The following is a 21,398-nucleotide window of genomic DNA, read 5'->3' as shown; positions in this document are numbered from 1 at the left end:
CTTTTAGAATATAGACGATTTTGTCCCCTTTTCCTAAAGCGTTACATATTTACCTGCTCTATATCTTCCCACGGTTCGGAAAAAGGAAAGCAAGAGCATGGTGATGAACAAGACCTGCAAAAGGTAATTGGGCTGGTAAAAGCATTCTCGCATTAAGAAAATAGACGATTTTGGCCCCGCTTCTTTGGGCGTTGCATATTAACCTGCTCTATATCTTACCACGGGTCGGAAAAAGACAGGAAGAGTATGGTCATGAATAAGAGTTGCAAAATGTCATTGGACTGGTAAACGCATATTCCCTTTAACAGCACAGAAGCCTCGGTTCTGACCATTCTTTATAAATGTATTTCCTCGAGGCAGTTGAAATCACAGCTCAAGAGCTCTTGCTAGCCTACTGCGTGCGAAAACTCACACAAAGCCAGCGTATAGGAACAGCGATGCGTCACCGCCAGCAGCCCCTGCATCTCTTACTACAATTTGTACAATATATAAAAGGGCAGAAGGAGGAGCGACGCAGGCTTGATAGTTGGGGACGAGTCTGTGTGCAACCTTGTTTTCGCGTTAACTGCACAGAAGCCTCTGTTCTGACCATTATTCATAAATATATGTGCTCGAGGCAGTAGAAATCACAGCTCACGAGCTCTTGCTAGCCTACTGCGTGCAAAAACTCACACAAAGCCAGCGTATAGGAACAGCGATGGGTCACCGCCAGCAGCCCCTGCATCTCTTACTACAATTTGTACAATATATAAAAGGGCAGAAGGAGGAGCGACGCAGGCTTGATAGTTGGGGACGAGTCTGTGTGCAACCTTGTTTTCGCGTTAACTGCACAGAAGCCTCTGTACTGACCATTATTCATAAATATATGTGCTCGAGGCAGTAGAAATCACAGCTCACGAGCTCTTGCTAGCCTACTGCGTGCAAAAACTCACACAAAGCCAGCGTATAGGAACAGCGATGGGTCACCGCCAGCAGCCCCTGCATCTCTTACTACAATTTGTACAATATATAAAAGGGCAGAACGAGGAGCGACGCAGGCTTGATAGTTGGGGACGAGTCTGTGTGCAACCTTGTTTTCGCGTTAACTGCACAGAAGCCTCTGTTCTGACCATTATTCATAAATATATGTGCTGGAGGCAGTAGAAATCACAGCTCACGAGCTCTTGCTAGCCTACTGCGTGCAAAAAATCAAACAAAGCCAGCGTATAGGAACAGCGATGCGTCACCGCCAGCAGCGCCTGCATCTCTTACTACAATTTGTACAATATATAAAAGGGCAGAAGGAGGAGCGACGCAGGCTTGATAGTTGGGGACGAGTCTGTGTGCAACCTTGTTTTCGCGTTAACTGCACAAAAGCCTCTGTTCTGACCATTATTCATAGATATATGTGCTCGAGGCAGTAGAAATCACAGCTCACGAGCTCTTGCTAGCCTACTGCGTGCAAAAAATCAAACAAAGCCAGCGTATAGGAACAGCGATGCGTCACCGCCAGCAGCCCCTGCATCTCTTACTACAATTTGTACAATATATAAAAGGGCAGAAGGAGGAGCGACGCAGGCTTGATAGTTGGGGACGAGTCTGTGTGCAACCTTGTTTTCGCGTTAACTGCACAGAAGCCTCTGTTCTGGCCATTATTCATAGATATATGTGCTCGAGGCAGTAGAAATCACAGCTCACGAGCTCTTGCTAGCCTACTGCGTGCAAAAACTCACACAAAGCCAGCGTATAGGAGCAGCGATGGGTCACCGCCAGCAGCCCCTGCATCTCTTACTACAATTTGTACAATATATAAAAGGGCAGAAGGAGGAGCGACGCAGGCTTGATAGTTGGGGACGAGTCTGTGTGCAACCTTGTTTTCGCGTTAACTGCACAGAAGCCTCTGTTCTGACCATTATTCATAAATATATGTGCTCGAGGCAGTAGAAATCACAGCTCACGAGCTCTTGCTAGCCTACTGCGTGCAAAAACTCAAACAAAGCCAGCGTATAGGAACAGCGATGCGTCACCGCCAGCAGCCCCTGCATCTCTTACTACAATTTGTACAATATATAAAAGGGCAGAAGGAGGAGCGACGCAGGCTTGATAGTTGGGGACGAGTCTGTGTGCAACCTTGTTTTCGCGTTAACTGCACAAAAGCCTCTGTTCTGACCATTATTCATAAATATATGTGCTCGAGGCAGTAGAAATCACAGCTCACGAGCTCTTGCTAGCCTACTGCGTGCAAAAAATCAAACAAAGCCAGCGTATAGGAACAGCGATGCGTCACCGCCAGCAGCCCCTGCATCTCTTACTACAATTTGTACAATATATAAAAGGGCAGAAGGAGCAGCGACGCAGGCTTGATAGTTGGGGACGAGTCTGTGTGCAACCTTGTTTTCGCGTTAACTGCACAGAAGCCTCTGTTCTGACCATTATTCATAAATATATGTCCTCGAGGCAGTTGAAATCACAGCTCACGAGCTCTTGCTAGCCTACTGCGTGCAAAAACACACACAAAGCCAGCGTATAGGAACAGCGATGCGTCACCGCCAGCAGCCACTGCATGTCTTACTATAATTTGTACAATATTGTTACGAATGATGTTTATTTACAGGGTGAAACGGTGAAAGGAGGTCCGAGAGGGAAGCTGTAGGCCAGGCCCTGCCGACGCAGAGTACCGCGAGGTCCCGCGCGCACACTCTACTTCTTCTTTGTCTGCCTCAGCCGCGCAGTGTTGCGACATTTTCCCCGGGGGCAGACGAAGCTCGCTGAGCGAGTTAAAGGGACCTGTGATGGCACTGCTTGAGTCTGGCCACGTGAACAACTTGCGTCGCCCGTGAACGCCGATTACTTGCCATCACTTTGGCGACGACATAGTTCACATCGCTCAAGCGGTTGAGTACAACGAATGGTCCGGTGTAAGTGGTGAGAAACTTGCGGTACAATCCCTTTTTGCGAACAGGTGTCCACAACCAAACATAATCACCGGGAGTAAAACTGACGGGGATATGCCGCGCATCATAGCGAATCTTGCTGTTGCCTTGTGAGGACAACGTTCTAAGATGCGCCAGTCGACGTGCTTCCTCAGCACGACACAGAGTTTGGGCAATGGAAGGATTTTCTTGGCACGATAAAGGTAGAATAGTGTCCAGAAAGCTCTGGGGTGCGCGTGCGTACAGCAAAAAGAACGGCGCATATCCAGTAACTTCGTGCTTGGCACTATTGTACGCGTACGTTACAAAAGGTAAGACGGCGTCCCAATTCTTGTGGTCAGCAGCGACATACATTGGTAACATGTTGGTAAGGGTTCGATTCGTCCGCTCCGTGAGGCCATTGGTTTGCGGGTGGTAAGGAGTGGCATGACGATATGCAGAACCACAAAGCCGCAAAAGTTCTTCAACGACGTCGGCGGTGAATTGCCGTCCACGGTCACTGATGACAACACGGGGAGCGCCGTGACGGAGTATGACGTGTGCAACAAAAATGAAGAGACATCTGCTGCAGTGGCAGATGGAAGTGCCGCCGTTTCCGTGTAGCGAGTAAGATAATCTACGCATAATATAATCCAGCGGTAGCCAGCTGACGTCTTTGGGAGCGGGCCAAGCAAGTCGATGCCCACTTTTTCAAAGGGTAACGTCGGTGGCTTAACTGGTTGTAAATAGCCTGCTGGGGCCGTCGTCGTTTGCTTGTGGCGCTGGCAAACAGTACAGCTGGCGACATACTGTTTCGTTGTTTTCCAGAGCTTGGGCCAGAAAAATCTCTGTCTATGTCGGTGTAGTGTGCATGTAAAGCCAAGGTGCCCGGACGTGATATAGTCATGCATAGAACGAAGGACAGCAGGGCGCAGGTTTTCAGGCACAACTAGAAGCAATGGGGGACCATCGGCCGAGTAATTTTTTTTGTACAGCAAACCATTACGGAAAGTAAACGGTGTTGTGCCTGCTGGCTCACGTGCAGCTGCCCATAGGGATTTCAAGGTAGGGTCGCAACGTTGCTCGCTCTCGAAGGTACGCAGGTCTGGAAAGTCGGAAGAGATGGAAACTAGGTAGTCGTCGAAGTCATCATCCTCAGCTTTAGTGTGCGGCGAAGGGAGACGGAATAGGCAATCAGCATCCGTGTGACAGCGTCCGCTCTTGTTGTTAACGGAAAAGCTGTACTCTTGAAGGCGCAAAGCCCAGCGGGTCAACCGGCCAGACGGGTCACGCAGCCCAACCAGCCAACAGAGTGAATGATGGTCAGTCACTATCGTGAATGCGCGGCCATGTAGATAGGGACGGAACTTCTGAATGGCGAAGACGACTGCTAGGCACTCGAGTTCAGTAACGGTGTAGTTTGTCTCCGCTTTTGTAAATGTCCGACTAGCGTAGGCAATGACATGCTCACGGCCATCGCAGAGTTGAACAAGCACAGCGCCAACACCCGCACCGCTGGCGTCAGTGTGCAGCTCAGTTGACGCCTCCGGATCAAAATGCCGCAGTACCGGTCCAGAAGTCAACAAAAATTTCAGCTGTTGAAACGCCGACTCGCAGTCAGCAGTCCACAAGTATGGGGTGTCTTTGTGAAGGAGAGATGTGAGGGGAGAGGCAAGCTGTGCGAAATTCTGGATAAAGCGTCGAAAATATGAACAAATGCCCAAAAAGCTAGGCAGATCTTTCACCGTTTGTGGCTGTTGGAAGTCGCGAACCGCTGCTATCTTTTCAGGGTCTGGTCGTATGCCGTCTTTGTCGACCAGAAAGCCTAGTACGAGGGCTTGACGCTCACCGAAATGACATTTCTTCGAGTTTAGAATAAGGCCAGCTTGCTGGATACAGTCAAGAACGATCGACAGGCGCTGATTGTGCTCGTGAAATGTCCGGCCGTAGATAATGACGTCGTCTAAATAGCACATGCAAATTTCCCATTTGAGTCCGCGGAGCACGGTATCCATAAATCGCTCGAATGTCGCTGGAACGTTGCATAGGCCAAAGGGCATAACGTTGAATTCAAAGAGACCATCAGGTGTATCGAAGGCTGTCTTCTCCTTGTCTGAGGGGTGCATGGGAATTTGCCAATATCCTGACCGCACACAACAGAACAGAAATACGACGCGGAGTGGAGGCAGTCGACGGCGCCATCTATTCGTGGTACGGGGTGCACGTCTTTCTTTGTGACGGTGTTTAGGCGGCGATAGTCCACACAGAATCTCCATGAGTTGTCTTTCTTCTTGACTAGGATCACAAGAGCAGCCCAAGGGCTAGATGATTCCTGGATCACTTCTTTCTGTAACATTTCTTCGACCAGCTCGGCGATGACTTTTCTCTCTGAAGGTGAAACGCGGTAGGGCTTCTGACGAATTGGTGTTGCTTGCCCTGTATAGATGCGGTGTTGCATACGAGACGCCGGTGGCGTATGGGACGCTCGTTGGCCTTGAGCAAAATCGAACACTGTGGCGTAGCGAGCGAGCACAGCTTCCAGCAGACACTGCTCACTAGAAGACAGCGACTTGTCAATCATGCGCTTAAAGTCAGCAGAATTATCATAGTTGGAGTCGGGGTTAGATTTTTTTTCGGCAGTTGACATTTCGACCGTTCCGACGCTGACAATGGCTTGTTCATCAAAACTTGCCAGTTTAAGTCCTAGCGGCAATGTTATAGATTGGGTTGAAACGTTCACTGTACACAAACGAGTACAACCATCAGTGGTGACCACGAGGGAGCGAGGGACTATCGCATTTTTCTTTAGCGCATTGTTATAATCGGGCTCGGCTAAACCACAACAAGAACCTGTACGAGGGCGAGAATTAGTGACAGGTACAAACGTTACAGTCTTAGGGGGCAAACACACATCTTGTGACACGGTGAGAACGTCGGCGGCATCACTGGTGCTATCTGTCATTGAAGATAGCGCGTCGCGGTGAAGAGAAATCGCGCCACTTCCACAATCCAAAGTTGCCCCCCACTCACGCAAGAAATCAATTCCTAAAATAATGTCATGCGTTGTACGTGCAAGCACAGTAAATTCACTTCTAAATGGCTGCTCCCCTATCGTAACTGAAACAGAACAGACCCCAAGTGGGCGTAACATTTCCCCGCCAACTCCACGAAAGGTAGCGTTCCGATCCCAAGAAAACATAACTTTTTGTCCGAGACGATTTTTGAAGGACAGGCTCATAACAGAAACTGCCGCCCCAGTGTCAACTAAAGCAAAAGCACTCACATTGTCAACTAAAACGCACACTTTGTTTTTAAACAATTTTACACAAGAGGGTCTTGATGAAGATGAACATATTGCGGCCTCACCCCCGTCGGTCGCACCAGCTAGTTTCCCAGCGGCGGCGGTGATAACGAGCGACGACGAGGTGATGGAGAGCGTCGCTGTCGTGTCGGTGGTGGTGTCAGGCTGCGATCGGAAACGGGGGAGTCACTGCGGTTTGCGCGTCCCTGCTGCAGCCGCTGGAAGGAACTGGGATATGGCTAGGGCTCGTCAGCGGGCACGCGGGGCGTGTAGGAATTAAACCGTGGAGCACGCTGCTGGCGGCGGTGGCAATACCTAGCAATGTGTCCAGCCACACTGCAGCTGTAGCAAGTGCGGGAGTCGCGGCTTGTTGCGGGTGACACCGGTGACATGGGTGTCATGGGTAGAAACGTACTCTCAGGCTGGTTGTAGGAGGGAATGCCCGCGGAACAAATCGTTGTGATGCATCTTGTCGGCGTCCCAGACTTGTCGGTTGCGGTGGCAAGTTGCTGCTCTCCGTACGATCAGCATAGGTCCTGCGAGGTTCTCGGAAACTCTGAGGTGCCCTGGTGGACGGTGGCACACGAGAACGATGATGAAATGCACACTGATGGCACACATGAGCGTCGTCAACAACTTTAAGGCGTTCAAGCTCTTCTTTAACCACTTGCCGAATCACTGAGGAGATGTCGTCGTGCGTTTGGACGGACACACTTGCAATAGTAGTAACATTGTCCAATCGTCCAAACTTTGGCCCAATCCTTCTCATTTTCAGCGCTTCAAACACCCGGCAGTGTTTCTTCAGATCAGACGGAGTACTAAGATCGTCCTTCGTTATAAGAAAATTATAAACATCTTCAGCGATTCCTTTAAGCAGATGTCCTACTTTGTCTTCGTCTGTCGTGGTCGCGCTAACGATTGCGCATAATTTCAGAACAGCCTCTATGTACGTTGTACACGTTTCGCCAGGTAATTGAGCTCGTCGGGAAAGCGTCTGCTCAGCCTTCTTTTTCTTAGAGATTGGGTCCCCGAAGCACTTGGTGAATTCTTCTACAAAATTATCCCAGCTTGTTAGAACGCTCTCGTGGTTCTCAAACCAGAGGAGCGCGGTTCCAGCGAGAAGAAAAACCACGTTATCGAGCTGCTTCGTAGTGTTCCAGTGGTTGTGGCGATTCACTCTGTTGTAGTGTTTAAGCCAGTCGTCGACGTCTTCGTTGGCCTTCCCCGAAAAGGTGGGTGGCTCTCGCAGTGGTGTCCAGTAGCCAGCCTGACCTGCGTGATTGCTGTCTGGTCCGCCGCAGGTGGGGTCGTCATTGCCTTCTCCGGACTCGGCCATGTCCGCTGCTTGTGGTCGTAAACCAGCCAAGCGCCTACTCCGTCGGACAGTTGGTAGAGCTGGGTCGTCCAGGATCGTCCAAGATTTACCCCGCACCTCCACCAAAGATGTTACGAATGATGTTTATTTACAGGGTGAAACGGTGAAACGAGGTCCGAGAGGGAAGCTACAGCCAGGCCCAGCCCGCGCAGAGTACCGCGAGGTCCCGCGCGCACACTCTACTTCGTCTTTCTCTGCCTCAGCCGCAGCCGCGCAGTGCTGCGACAGTATGCAAAAGGGCAGAAGGAGCAGCGACATAGGCTCGAAAGTTGGGTGGAGTGTGTGTGCAACTTTTTATTCGCGTTAACTGCACAGAGGGCTGGGTTCTGAGCATTCTTCATAAATATATATCCTCGAGGCAGCGGAAACCATAGCTCAAGAGCTCCTGCTAGCCTACTGCGTGCAAAAACTCACACAAAGACAGCGCATAGCAACAGCTACGCATCACCGCCAGCAGCCCCTGCATCTCTTACTACAATTTGTACAATATATAAGGGCAGAAGGAGCAGAGACGTAGGCTCGAAAGTTGGGTGGAGTGTGTGTGCAACCTTTTATTCGCGTAAACTGCACAGAAGCCTGGGTTCTGACCATTCTTCATAAATATTTATCCTCGAGGCAGTAGAAACAATAGCTCAAGAGCTCCTGCTAGCCTACTGCGTGCAAATACACAAAGTCAGCATATAGCAACAGCGACGCGTAGCCGCCAGCAGCCAACACATCTATCAGTACTATTTATAAAAGAAATAGAAGGGCAGAAGGAGCAGCGACGTAGGTTTGAAAGTTTGGGACGAGTCTGTGTGCAACCTTGTTTTCGCGTTAACTGCACAGAAGCCTCGGTTCTGACCATTATTTGTGAATGTATGTCCCCGAGGCAGTAAAAATCACAGCTCACGAGCTCTTCTTATCCTACTGCGTGCAAATACTCACACAAAGCAAGCGTATACCAACAGCGACGCGTCACCGCCAGCAGCCCCTGCATCTCTGAGTACTATTTATACAATATATAAAAGGGCAGAAGGAGCAGCGACGTAGGCTCGAAAGTTGGGTGGAGTGTGTGTGCAACCTTTTATTCGCGTTAACTGCACAGAAGCCTGGGTTCTGACCATTCTTCATAAATATATATCCTCGAGGCAGTAGAAACCATAGCTCAAGAGCTCCTGCTAGCCTACTGCGTGCAAATACACAAAGTCAGCGTATAGCAACAGCGACGAGTAGCCGCCACCAGCCAACACATCTATAAGTACTGTTTATACAGTACATAGAGTTTCTCACTACAATACCTAGAGGGAAATCTGGCGCTACTGCGCTGTGGTATGCATGGGAATGCCGGTATATTGTGACTTCGGATTGGCATCATTCTCGTAGAGACAGGACACCTTGAAGACGCACTTGGGAAGTACCGTTCCGCATGATACACTGATTATTTTTCTACTAAAGCAGCACGTAAAAAGCTGTTTTAGCTTTATTATTGCGCGAAAACATGTTTTGTTTAACTATGAGAACTTGTTATTGTGTGTACGACTACATGCTACGTAAGAAGTATCAGCGGGCCGCTAAAGTTGGAGGACAGACGACAAGGTTCGCGCTAGCTTTGAAACAGTTGGTCGTCTGTTGTTGCTTTTCTTCGCTTGGTCATGCGTTGAGTGTGAGTAAAGATGTAATATGCGTGAATGGAAACATTTTATGAAGATTTTACTTTGAAAACGCGTTATTTGCGTAGCCATATCCACGTTTTAGACGAAGTTCTTTACAACACCAGCCAACACGAGCCTTGCAGCCACATATACCATCATTCCCATGACGGCGCGGTGCCCCCTTAGGAAACCCCCATAGACGTTGGCGCCAGATTACCCTCTAGGGGTTATAGTGAGAAACTCTATGATACAATACATAAAAGGGCAGAAGGAGCAGCGACGTAGACCTTGAAAGTGTGGGAAGAGAGTGTGTGCAACCTTGTTCTGGCGTTAACTGCACAGAAGCCTCGGTTGTGACCATTCTTCATAAATATATGTCCTCGAGGCAGTAGAAATCACAGCTCACGAGCTCTTCTTATCCTACTGCGTGTAAAAACTTACACAAAGCCAGCGTATAGCAACAGCGACGCGTCACCGCCAGCAGCCCCTGCATGTCTTACTACAATTTGTACAATATATAAAAGGGCAGAAGGAGCAGCGACGTAGGCTTGAAAGATGGGGACGAGTCTCTTTGCAACCTTGTTTTCACGTTAACTGCACAGAAGCCTCGGTTCTGACCATTTTTCATAGATGTATGTCCTCGAGGCAGTTGAAATCACAGCTCACGAGCACTTGCTAGCCTACTGCGTGCAAAAAACTCACTCAAAGCCAGCGTATAGCAACAGTGACGCGTCACCGTCAGCAGCCCCTGAATGTCTTACTACAATTTGTACAATATATAAAAGGGCAGAAGGAGCAGCGACGTAGGCTTGAAAGTTGGGGACGAGTCTGTGTGCAACCTTGTTTTCGCGTTAACTGCACAGAAGCCTCGGTTCTGACCATTCCTTATAAATGTATGTCCTCGAGGCAGTTCAAATCACAGCTCACGAGCACTTGCTAGCCTACTGTGTGCAAAAACTCACTCAAAGCCAGCGTATAGCAACAGCGACGCGTCACCGCCAGCAGCCCCTGCATGTCTTACTACAATTTGTACGATATCTAAAAGGGCAGAAGGAGCAGCGACGTAGGCTTGAAAGCTGGGGACGAGTCTGTGTGCAACCTTGTTTTCGCGTTAACTGCACAGAAGCCTCGGTTCTGACCATTTTTCATAGATGTATGTCCTCGAGGCAGTAGAAATCACAGCTCACGAGCACTTGCTAGCCTACTGCGTGCAAAAACTCACTCAAAGCCAGCGTATAGCAACAGCGACGCGTCACCGTCAGCAGCCCCTGAATGTCTTACTACAATTTGTACAATATCTAAAAGGGCAGAAGGAGCAGCGACGTAGGCTTGAAAGTTGGGGACGAGTCTGTGTGCAACCTTGTTTTCGCGTTAACTGCACAGAAGCCTCGGTTCTGACCATTCCTTATAAATGTATGTCCTCGAGGCAGTTCAAATCACAGCTCACGAGCACTTGCTAGCCTACTGCGTGCAAAAACTCACTCAAAGCCTGCGTATAGCAGCAGCGACGCGTCACCGCCAGCAGCCCCTGCTTGTCTTACTACAGTTTCTACAATATATAAAAGGGCAGAAGGAGCAGCGACGTAGGCTTGAAAGATGGGGACGAGTCTCTTTGCAACCTTGTTTTCACGTTAACTGCACAGAAGCCTCGGTTCTGACCATTTTTCATAGATGTATGTCCTCGAGGCAGTAGAAATCACAGCTCACGAGCACTTGCTAGCCTACTGCGTGCAAAAAACTGACTCAAAGCCAGCGTATAGCAACAGCGACGCGTCACCGTCAGCAGCCCCTGAATGTCTTACTACAATTTGTTCAATATATAAAAGGGCAGAAGGAGCAGCGAGGTAAGCTTCAAAGTTGGGGACGAGTCTGTGTGCAACCTTGTTTTCGCGTTAACTGCACAGAAGCCTTAGTTCTGACCATTCTTCATAAATATTTGTCCTCGAGGCAGTTGAAATCACAGCTCACGAGCTCTTGCTAGCCTACTGCTTGCTAAAACTCACTCAAAGCCAGCGTATAGCAACAGCGACGCGTCACCGCCAGGAGTCCCTGCATATCTTACTCCAATTTGTACAATATATAAAAGGGCAGAAGGAGCAGCGACGTAGGCTTGAAAGATCGGGACGAGTCTCTTTGCAACCTTGTTTTCACGTTAACTGCACAGAAGCCTCGGTTCTGACCATTCTTTATAAATGTATGTCCTCGAGGCAGTAGAAAACACAGCTCACGGGCACTTGCTAGCCTACTGCTTGCAAAAACTCACTCAAAGCCAGCGTATAGCAACAGCGACGCGTCACCGTCAGCAGCCCCTGAATGTCTTACTACAATTTGTTCAATATATAAAAGGGCAGAAGGAGCAGCGACGTAAGCTTCAAAGTTGGGGACGTGTCTGTGTGCAACCTTGTTTTCGCGTTAACTGCACAGAAGCCTTAGTTCTGACCATTCTTCATAAATAAAGTACCTCGAGGCAGTTGAAATCACAGCTCACGAGCACTTGCTAGCCTACAGCGTGCAAAAACTAAAACAAAGCCAGCGTATTGCAACAGCGACGCGTCACCGCCAGCAGCCCCTGAATGTCTTACTCCAATTTGTACGATATATAAAAGGGCAGAAGGAGCAGCGACCTAGGCTTGAATCTTGGGGACGAGTCTGTGTGCAACCTTGTTTTCGCGTTAACTGCACAGAAGCCTTGGTTCTGACCATTCTTTATGAATGTATTTCCTCGAGGCTGTTGAATTCACAGCTCACGAGCTCTTGCTAGCCTACTGCGTGCAAAAACTCACACAAAGCCAGCGTATAGCAACAGCGACGCGTCACCGCCAGCAGCCCCTGCATCTCAAACTACAATTTGTACGATGTCTAAAAGGGCAGAAGGAGCAGCGACCTCGGCTTGAATCTTGGGGACGAGTCTGTGTGCAACCTTGTTTTCGCGGTAACTGCACAGAAGCCTCGGTTCTGACCATTCTTCATAAATATTTGTCCTCGAGGCAGTGGAAATCACAGCTCACGAGCACTTGCTAGCCTACTGCGTGCAAAAACTCACTCAAAGCCAGCGTATAGCAACAGCGACGCGTCACCGTCAGCAGTCCCTGCATGTCTTACTCCAATTTGTACAATAAATAAAAGGGCAGAAGGAGCAGCGACCTAGGCTTGAATCTTGGGGACGAGTCTGTGTGCAACCTTGTTTTCGCGTTAAGTGCACAGAAGCCTCGGTTCTGACCATTCTTCATCAATATTTGTCCTCGAGGCAGTGGAAATCACAGCTCACGAGCACTTGCTAGCCTACTGCGTGCAAAAACTCACTCAAAGCCAGCGTATAGCAACAGCGACGCGTCACCGCCAGCAGCCCCTGAATGTCTTACTACAATTTCTACAATATATAAAAGGGCAGAAGGAGCAGCGACGTAGGCTTGAAAGATGGAGACGAGTCTCTTTGCAACCTTGTTCTCGCGTTAACTGTACAGAAGCCTCGGTTCTGACCATTTTTCATAGACGTATGTCCTCGAGGCAGTAGAAATCACAGCTCACGAGCACTTGCTAGCCTACTGCGTGCAAGAACTCACTCAAAGCCAGCGTATAGCAACAGCAACGCGTCGCCGCCATCAGCCCCTGCATGTCTTACTGCAATTTGTACAATATATAAAAGGGCAGAAGGAGCAGCGTTGTAGGCTTGAATGTTGGGGACGAGTCTGTGTGCAACCTTGTTTTTGCGTTAACTGCACAGAAGCCTCGGTTCTGACCATTCTTCATAAATATTTGTCCTCGAGGCAGTTGAAATCACAGCTCACGAGCTCTTGCTAGCCTACTGCGTGCAAAAACTCACTCAAAGCCAGCGTATAGCAACAGCGACGCGTCGCCGTCAGCAGCCCCTGCATGTCTTACTACAATTTCTACAATATGTAAAAGGGCCGAAGGAGCAGCGACGTAGGCTTGAATGTTGGGAACGAGTCTGTGTGCAACCTTGTTTTCGCGTTAACTGTACAGAAGCCTCGGTTCTGACCATTCTTTATAAATGTATGTCCTCGAGGCAGTTGAAATCACAGTTCACGAGCTCTTGCTAGCCTACTGCGTGCAAAAACTCCCACAAAGCCAGCGTATAGCAACAGCGACGCGTCACCGCCAGCAATCCCAGCATGTCTTACTCCAATTTGTACAATATATAAAAGGGCAGAAGGAGCAGTGACGTAGGCTTGAATGTTGGGGACGAGTCTGTGTGCAACCTTGTTTCCGCGTTAACTGCACAGAAGCCTCGGTTCTGACCATTCTTCATAAATATTTGTCCTCGAGGCAGTTGAAATCACAGCTCACGAGGTCTTGCTAGCCTACTGCGTGCAAAAATTCACACAAAGCCAGCGTATAGCAACAGCGACGCGTCACCGCCAGCAGTCCCTGCATGTCTTAGTCCAATTTGTACAATAAATAAAAGGGCAGAAGGAGCAGCGACGTAGGCTTGAATGTTGGGGACGAGTCTGTGTGCAACCTTGTTTCCGCGTTAACTGCACAGAAGCCTCGGTTCTGACCATTCCTTATAAATGTATGTCCTCGAGGCAGTACAAATCATAGCTCACGAGCTCTTGCTAGCCTACTGCGTGCAAAAACTCACACAAAGCCAGCGTATAGCAACAGCGACGCGTCACCGCCAGCAGTCCCTGCATGTCTTACTCCAATTTGTACAATAAATAAAATGGGAGAAGGAGCAGCAACGTAGGCTTGAATGTTGGGGACGAGTCTGTGTGCAACCTTGTTTCCGCGTTAACTGCACAGAAGCCTCGGTTCTGACCATTCCTTATAAATGTATGTCCTCGAGGCAGTTCAAATCACAGCTCACGAGCTCTTGCTAGCCTACTGCTTGCAAAAACTCACTCAAAGCCAGCGTATAGCAACAGCGACGCGTCACCGTCAGCAGCCCCTGAATGTCTTACTACAATTTGTTCAATATATAAAAGGGCAGAAGGAGCAGCGACGTAAGCTTCAAAGTTGGGGACGAGTCTGTGTGCAACCTTGTTTTCGCGTTAACTGCACAGAAGCCTTAGTTCTGACCATTCTTCATAAATAAAGTACCTCGAGGCAGTTGAAATCACAGCTCACGAGCTCTTGCTAGCCTACTGCGTGCAAAAACTCACACAAAGCCAGCGTATAGCAACAGCGACGCGGCACCGCCAGCAGCCCCTGAATGTCTTACTCCAATTTGTACGATATATAAAAGGGCAGAATGAGCAGCGACCTAGGCTTGAATCTTGTGGACGAGTCTGTGTGCAACCTTGTTTTCGCGTTAACTGCACAGAAGCCTTGGTTCTGACCGTTCTTTATAAATGTATTTCCTCGAGGCAGTTGAAATCACAGCTCACGAGCTCTTGCTAGCCTACTGCGTGCAAAAACTCACACAAAGCCAGCGTATAGCAACAGCGACGCGTCACCGCCAGCAGCCCCTGCATCTCAAACTACAATTTGTACGATGTCTAAAAGGGCAGAAGGAGCAGCGACCTCGGCTTGAATCTTGGGGACGAGTCTGTGTGCAACCTTGTTTTCGCGTTAACTGCACAGAAGCCTCGGTTCTGACCATTCTTCATAAATATTTGTCCTCGAGGCAGTGGAAATCACAGCTCACGAGCACTTGCTAGCCTACTGCGTGCAAAAACTCACTCAAAGCCAGCGTATAGCAACAGCGACGCGTCACCGCCAGCAGCCCCTGAATGTCTTACTACAATTTCTACAATATATAAAAGGGCAGAAGGAGCAGCGACGTAGGCTTGAAAGATGGGGACGAGTCTCTTTGCAAACTTGTTTTCGCGTTAACTGTACAGAAGCCTCGGTTCTGACCATTTTTCATAGACGTATGTCCTCGAGGCAGTGGAAATCACAGCTCACGAGCACTTGCTAGCCTACTGCGTGCAAAAACTCACTCAAAGCCAGCGTATAGCAACCGTGACGCGTCACCGTCAGCAGCCCCTGAATGTCTTACTACAATTTGTACAATATATAAAAGGGCAGAAGGAGCAGCGACGTAAGTTTGAACTTGGGGACGAGTCTGTGTGCAACCTTGTTTTCGCGTTAACTGCACAGAAGCCTCAGTTCTGACCATTCTTCAAAAATATTTGTCCTCGAGGCAGTTGAAATCACAGCTCACGAGCTCTTGCTGGCCTACTGCGTGCAAAAACTTACACAAAGCCAGCGTATAGCAACAGCGACGCGTCACCGCCAGCAGCCCCTGAATGTCTTACTCCAATTTGTGCAATATATAAAAGGGCAGAAGGAGCAGCGACCTAGGCTTGAATCTTGGGGACGAGTCAGTGTGCAACCTTGTTTTCGCGTTAACTGCACAGAAGCCTTGGTTCTGACCATTCTTTATAAATGTATTTCCTCGAGGCAGTTGAAATCACAGCTCACGAGCTCTTGCAAGCCTACTGCGTGCAAAAACTCACACAAAGCCAGCGTATAGCAACAGCGACGCGTCACCGCCAGCAGCCCCTGCATCTCAAAATACAATTTGTACGATGTCTAAAAGGGCAGAAGGAGCAGCGACGTAGGCTTGAAAGTTTGGGACGAGTCTGTATGCAACGTTGTTTTCGCGTTAACTGCACAGAAGCCTCGGTTCTGACCATTCTTTATAAATGTATGTCCTCGAGGCAGTAGAAAACACAGCTCACGGGCACTTGCTAGCCTACTGCGTGCAAAAACTCACTAAAAGCCAGCCTATAGCAACAGTGACGCGTCACCGTCAGCAGTCCCTGCATGTCTTACTCCAATTTGTACAATATATAAAAGGGCAGAAGGAGCAGCGACCTAGGCTTGAATCTTGGGACGAGTCTGTGTGCAACCTTGTTTTCGCGTTAACTGCACAGAAGCCTCGGTTCTGACCATTCTTCATAAATATTTGTCCTCGAGGCAGTGGAAATCACAGCTCACGAGCACTTGCTAGCCTACTGCGTGCAAAAACTCACTCAAAGCCAGCGTATAGCAACAGCGACGCGTCACCGCCAGCAGCCCCTGAATGCCTTACTACAATATCTACAATATATAAAAGGGCAGAAGGAGCAGCGACGTAGGCTTGAAAGATGGAGACGAGTCTCTTTGCAACCTTGTTTTCGCGTTAACTGTACAGAAGCCTCGGTTCTGACCATTTTTCATAGACGTATGTCCTCGAGGCAGTAGAAATCACAGCTCACGAGCTCTTGCTAGCCTACTGCGTGCAAAAACTCACTCAAAGCCAGCGTATAGCAACAGCGACGCGTCGCCGCCAGCAGCCCCTGCATGTCTTACTACAATTTCTACAATATGTAAAAGGGCAGAAGGAGCAGCGACGTAGGCTTGAATGTTGGGAACGAGTCTGTGTGCAACCTTGTTTTCGCGTTAACTGTACGGAAGCCTCTGTTCTGACCATTCTTTATAAATGTATGTCCTCGAGGCAGTTGAAATCACAGTTCACGAGCTCTTGCTAGCCTACTGCGTGCAAAAACTCCCACAAAGCCAGCGTATAGCAACAGCGACGCGTCACCGCCAGCAATCCCTGCATGTCTTACTCCAATTTGTACAATATATAAAAGGGCAGAAGGAGCAGTGACGTAGGCTTGAATGTTGGGGACGAGTCTGTGTGCAACCTTGTTTCCGCGTTAACTGCACAGAAGCCTCGGTTCTGACCATTCTTCATAAATAGTTGTCCTCGAGGCAGTTGAAATCACAGCTCACGAGCTCTTGCTAACCTAGTGCGTGCAAAAATTCACACAAAGCCAGCGTATAGCAACAGCGACGCGTCACCGCCAGCAGTCTCTGCATGTCTTACTCCAATTTGTACAATAAATAAAAGGGCAGAAGGAGCAGCGACGTAGGCTTGAATGTTGGGGACGAGTCTGTGTGCAACCTTGTTTCCGCGTTAACTGCACAGAAGCCTCGGTTCTGACCATTCATTATAAATGTATGTCCTCGAGGCAGTACAAATCATAGCTCACGAGCTCTTGTTGCCTACTGCGTGCAAAAACTCACACAAAGCCAGCGTATAGCAACAGCGACGCGCCACCGCCAGCAGCCCCTGAATGTCTTACTCCAATTTGTACGATATATAAAAGGGCAGAATGAGCAGCGACCTAGGCTTGAATCTTGTGGACGAGTCTGTGTGCAACCTTGTTTTCGCGTTAACTGCACAGAAGCCTTGGTTCTGACCATTCTTTATAAATGTATTTCCTCGAGGCAGTTGAAATCACAGCTCACGAGCTCTTGCTAGCCTACTGCGTGCAAAAACTCACACAAAGCCAGCGTATAGCAACAGCGACGCGTCACCGCCAGCAGCCCCTGCATCTCAAACTACAATTTGTACGATGTCTAAAAGGGCAGAAGGAGCAGCGACCTCGGCTTGAATCTTGGGGACGAGTCTGTGTGCAACCTTGTTTTCGCGTTAACTGCACAGAAGCCTCGGTTCTGACCATTCTTCATAAATATTTGTCCTCGAGGCAGTGGAAATCACAGCTCACGAGCACTTGCTAGCCTACTGCGTGCAAAAACTCACTCAAAGCCAGCGTATAGCAACAGCGACGCGTCACCGCCAGCAGCCCCTGAATGTCTTACTACAATTTCTACAATATATAAAAGGGCAGAAGGAGCAGCGACGTAGGCTTGAAAGATGGGGACGAGTCTCTTTGCAAACTTGTTTTCGCGTTAACTGTACAGAAGCCTCGGTTCTGACCATTTTTCATAGACGTATGTCCTCGAGGCAGTAGAAATCACAGCTCACGAGCACTTGCTAGCCTACTGCGTGCAAAAACTCACTCAAAGCCAGCGTATAGCAACCGTGACGCGTCACCGTCAGCAGCCCCTGAATGTCTTACTACAATTTGTACAATATATAAAAGGGCAGAAGGAGCAGCGACGTAAGCTTGAACTTGGGGACGAGTCTGTGTGCAACCTTGTTTTCGCGTTAACTGCACAGAAGCCTCAGTTCTGACCATTCTTCAGAAATATTTGTCCTCGAGGCAGTTGAAATCACAGCTCACGAGCTCTTGCTGGCCTACTGCGTGCAAAAACTCACACAAAGCCAGCGTATAGCAACAGCGACGCGTCACCGCCAGCAGCCCCTGAATGTCTTACTCCAATTTGTGCAATATATAAAAGGGCAGAAGGAGCAGCGGCCTAGGCTTGAATCTTGGGGACGAGTCAGTGTGCAACCTTGTTTTCGCGTTAACTGCACAGAAGCCTTGGTTCTGACCATTCTTTATAAATGTATTTCCTCGATGCAGTTGAAATCACAGCTCACGAGCTCTTGCAAGCCTACTGCGTGCAAAAACTCACACAAAGCCAGCGTATAGCAACAGCGACGCGTCACCGCCAGCAGCCCCTGCATCTGAAACTACAATTTGTACGATGTCTAAAAGGGCAGAAGGAGCAGCGACGTAGGCTTGAAAGTTTGGGACGAGTCTGTATGCAACGTTGTTTTCGCGTTAACTGCACAGAAGCCTCGGTTCTGACCATTCTTTATAAATTTATGTCCTCGAGGCAGTAGAAAACACAGCTCACGGGCACTTGCTAGCCTACTGCGTGCAAAAACTCACTCAAAGCCAGCGTATAGCAACAGTGACGCGTCACCGTCAGCAGTCCCTGCATGTCTTACTCCAATTTGTACAATATATAAAAGGGCAGAAGGAGCAGCGACCTAGGCTTGAATCTTGGGACGAGTCTGTGTGCAACCTTGTTTTCGCGTTAACTGCACAGAAGCCTCGGTTCTGACCATTCTTCATAAATATTTGTCCTCGAGGCAGTGGAAATCACAGCTCACGAGCACTTGCTAGCCTACTGCGTGCAAAAACTCACTCAAAGCCAGCGTATAGCAACAGCGACGCGTCACCGCCAGCAGCCCCTGAATGTCTTACTACAATATCTACAATATATAAAAGGGCAGAAGGAGCAGCGACGTAGGCTTGAAAGATGGAGACGAGTCTCTTTGCAACCTTGTTTTCGCGTTTACTGTACAGAAGCCTCGGTTCTGACCATTTTTCATAGACGTATGTCCTCGAGGCAGTAGAAATCACAGCTCACGAGCTCTTGCTAGCCTACTGCGTGCAAAAACTCACTCAAAGCCAGCGTATAGCAACAGCGACGCGTCGCCGCCAGCAGCCCCTGCATGTCTTACTACAATTTCTACAATATGTAAAAGGGCAGAAGGAGCAGCGACGTAGGCTTGAATGTTGGGAACGAGTCTGTGTGCAACCTTGTTTTCGCGTTAACTGTACGGAAGCCTCTGTTCTGACCATTCTTTATAAATGTATGTCCTCGAGGCAGTTGAAATCACAGTTCACGAGCTCTTGCTAGCCTACTGCGTGCAAAAACTCCCACAAAGCCAGCGTATAGCAACAGCGACGCGTCACCGCCAGCAATCCCTGCATGTCTTACTCCAATTTGTACAATATATAAAAGGGCAGAAGGAGCAGTGGCGTAGGCTTGACTGTTGGGGACGAGTCTGTGTGCAACCTTGTTTCCGCGTTAACTGCACAGAAGCCTCGGTTCTGACCATTCTTCATAAATATTTGTCCTCGAGGCAGTTGAAATCACAGCTCACGAGCTCTTGCTAGCCTACTGCGTGCAAAAATTCACACAAAGCCAGCGTATAGCAACAGCGACGCGTCACCGCCAGCAGTCTCTGCATGTCTTACTCCAATTTGTACAATAAATAAAAGGGCAGAAGGAGCAGCGACGTAGGCTTGAATGTTGGGGACGAGTCTGTGTGCAACCTTGTTTCCGCGTTAACTGCACAGAAGCCTCGGTTCTGACCATTCCTTATAAATGTATGTCCTCGAGGCAGTACAAATCATAGCTCACGAGCTCTTGCTAGCCTACTGCGTGCAAAAACTCACACAAAGCCAGCGTATAGCAACAGCGACGCGTCACCGCCAGCAGTCCCTGCATGTCTTACTCCAATTTGTACAATAAATAAAAGGGCAGAAGGAGCAGCAACGTAGGCTTGAATGTTGGGGACGAGTCTGTGTGCAACCTTGTTTCCGCGTTAACTGCACAGAAGCCTCGGTTCTGACCATTCCTTATAAATGTATGTCCTCGAGGCAGTTCAAATCACAGCTCACGAGCTCTTGCTAGCCTACTGCGTGCAAAAACTCACACAAAGCCAGCGTATAGCAACAGCGACGCGTCACCGCCAGCAGTCCCTGCATGTCTTACTCCAATTTGTACAATAAATAAAAGGGCAGAAGGAGCAGCGACGTAGGCTTGAATGTTGGGGACGAGTCTGTGCGCAACCTTGTTTTCGCGTTAACTGCACAGAAGCCTCGGTTCTCACCATTCTTTATAAATGTATGTCCTCGAGGCAGTAGAAAACACAGCTCACGGGCACTTGCTAGCCTACTGCTTGCAAAAACTCATTCAAAGCCAGCGTATAGCAACAGCGACGCGTCACCGTCAGCAGCCCCTGAATGTCTTACTACAATTTGTTCAATATATAAAAGGGCAGAAGGAGCAGCGACGTAAGCTTCAAAGTTGGGGACGAGTCTGTGTGCAACCTTGTTTTCGCGTTAACTGCACAGAAGCCTTAGTTCTGACCATTCTTCATAAATAAAGTACCTCGAGGCAGTTGAAATCACAGCTCACGAGCTCTTGCTAGCCTACTGCGTGCAAAAACTCACACAAAGCCAGCGTATAGCAACAGCGACGCGTCACCGCCAGCAGCCCCTGAATGTCTTACTCCAATTTGTACGATATATAAAAGGGCAGAATGAGCAGCGACCTAGGCTTGAATCTTGTGGACGAGTCTGTGTGCAACCTTGTTTTCGCGTTAACTGCACAGAAGCCTTGGTTCTGACCATTCTTTATAAATGTATTTCCTCGAGGCAGTTGAAATCACAGCTCACGAGCTCTTGCTAGCCTACTGCGTGCAAAAACTCACACAAAGCCAGCGTATAGCAACAGCGACGCGTCACCGCCAGCAGCCCCTGCATCTCAAACTACAATTTGTACAATGTCTAAAAGGGCAGAAGGAGCAGCGACCTCGGCTTGAATCTTGGGGACGAGTCTGTGTGCAACCTTGTTTTCGCGTTAACTGCACAGAAGCCTCGGTTCTGACCATTCTTCATAAATATTTGTCCTCGAGGCAGTGGAAATCACAGCTCACGAGCACTTGCTAGCCTACTGCGTGCAAAAACTCACTCAAAGCCAGCGTATAGCAACAGCGACGCGTCACCGCCAGCAGCCCCTGAATGTCTTAC

This window comes from Dermacentor andersoni, unplaced genomic scaffold (genome assembly GCF_023375885.2).
Source record: "Dermacentor andersoni unplaced genomic scaffold, qqDerAnde1_hic_scaffold ctg00000039.1, whole genome shotgun sequence".
In the NCBI taxonomy this organism is placed as follows: domain Eukaryota; kingdom Metazoa; phylum Arthropoda; class Arachnida; order Ixodida; family Ixodidae; genus Dermacentor; species Dermacentor andersoni.
The sequence above is the reverse complement of the archived record's forward strand: the minus strand, read 5'-3'. Positions refer to the sequence as shown.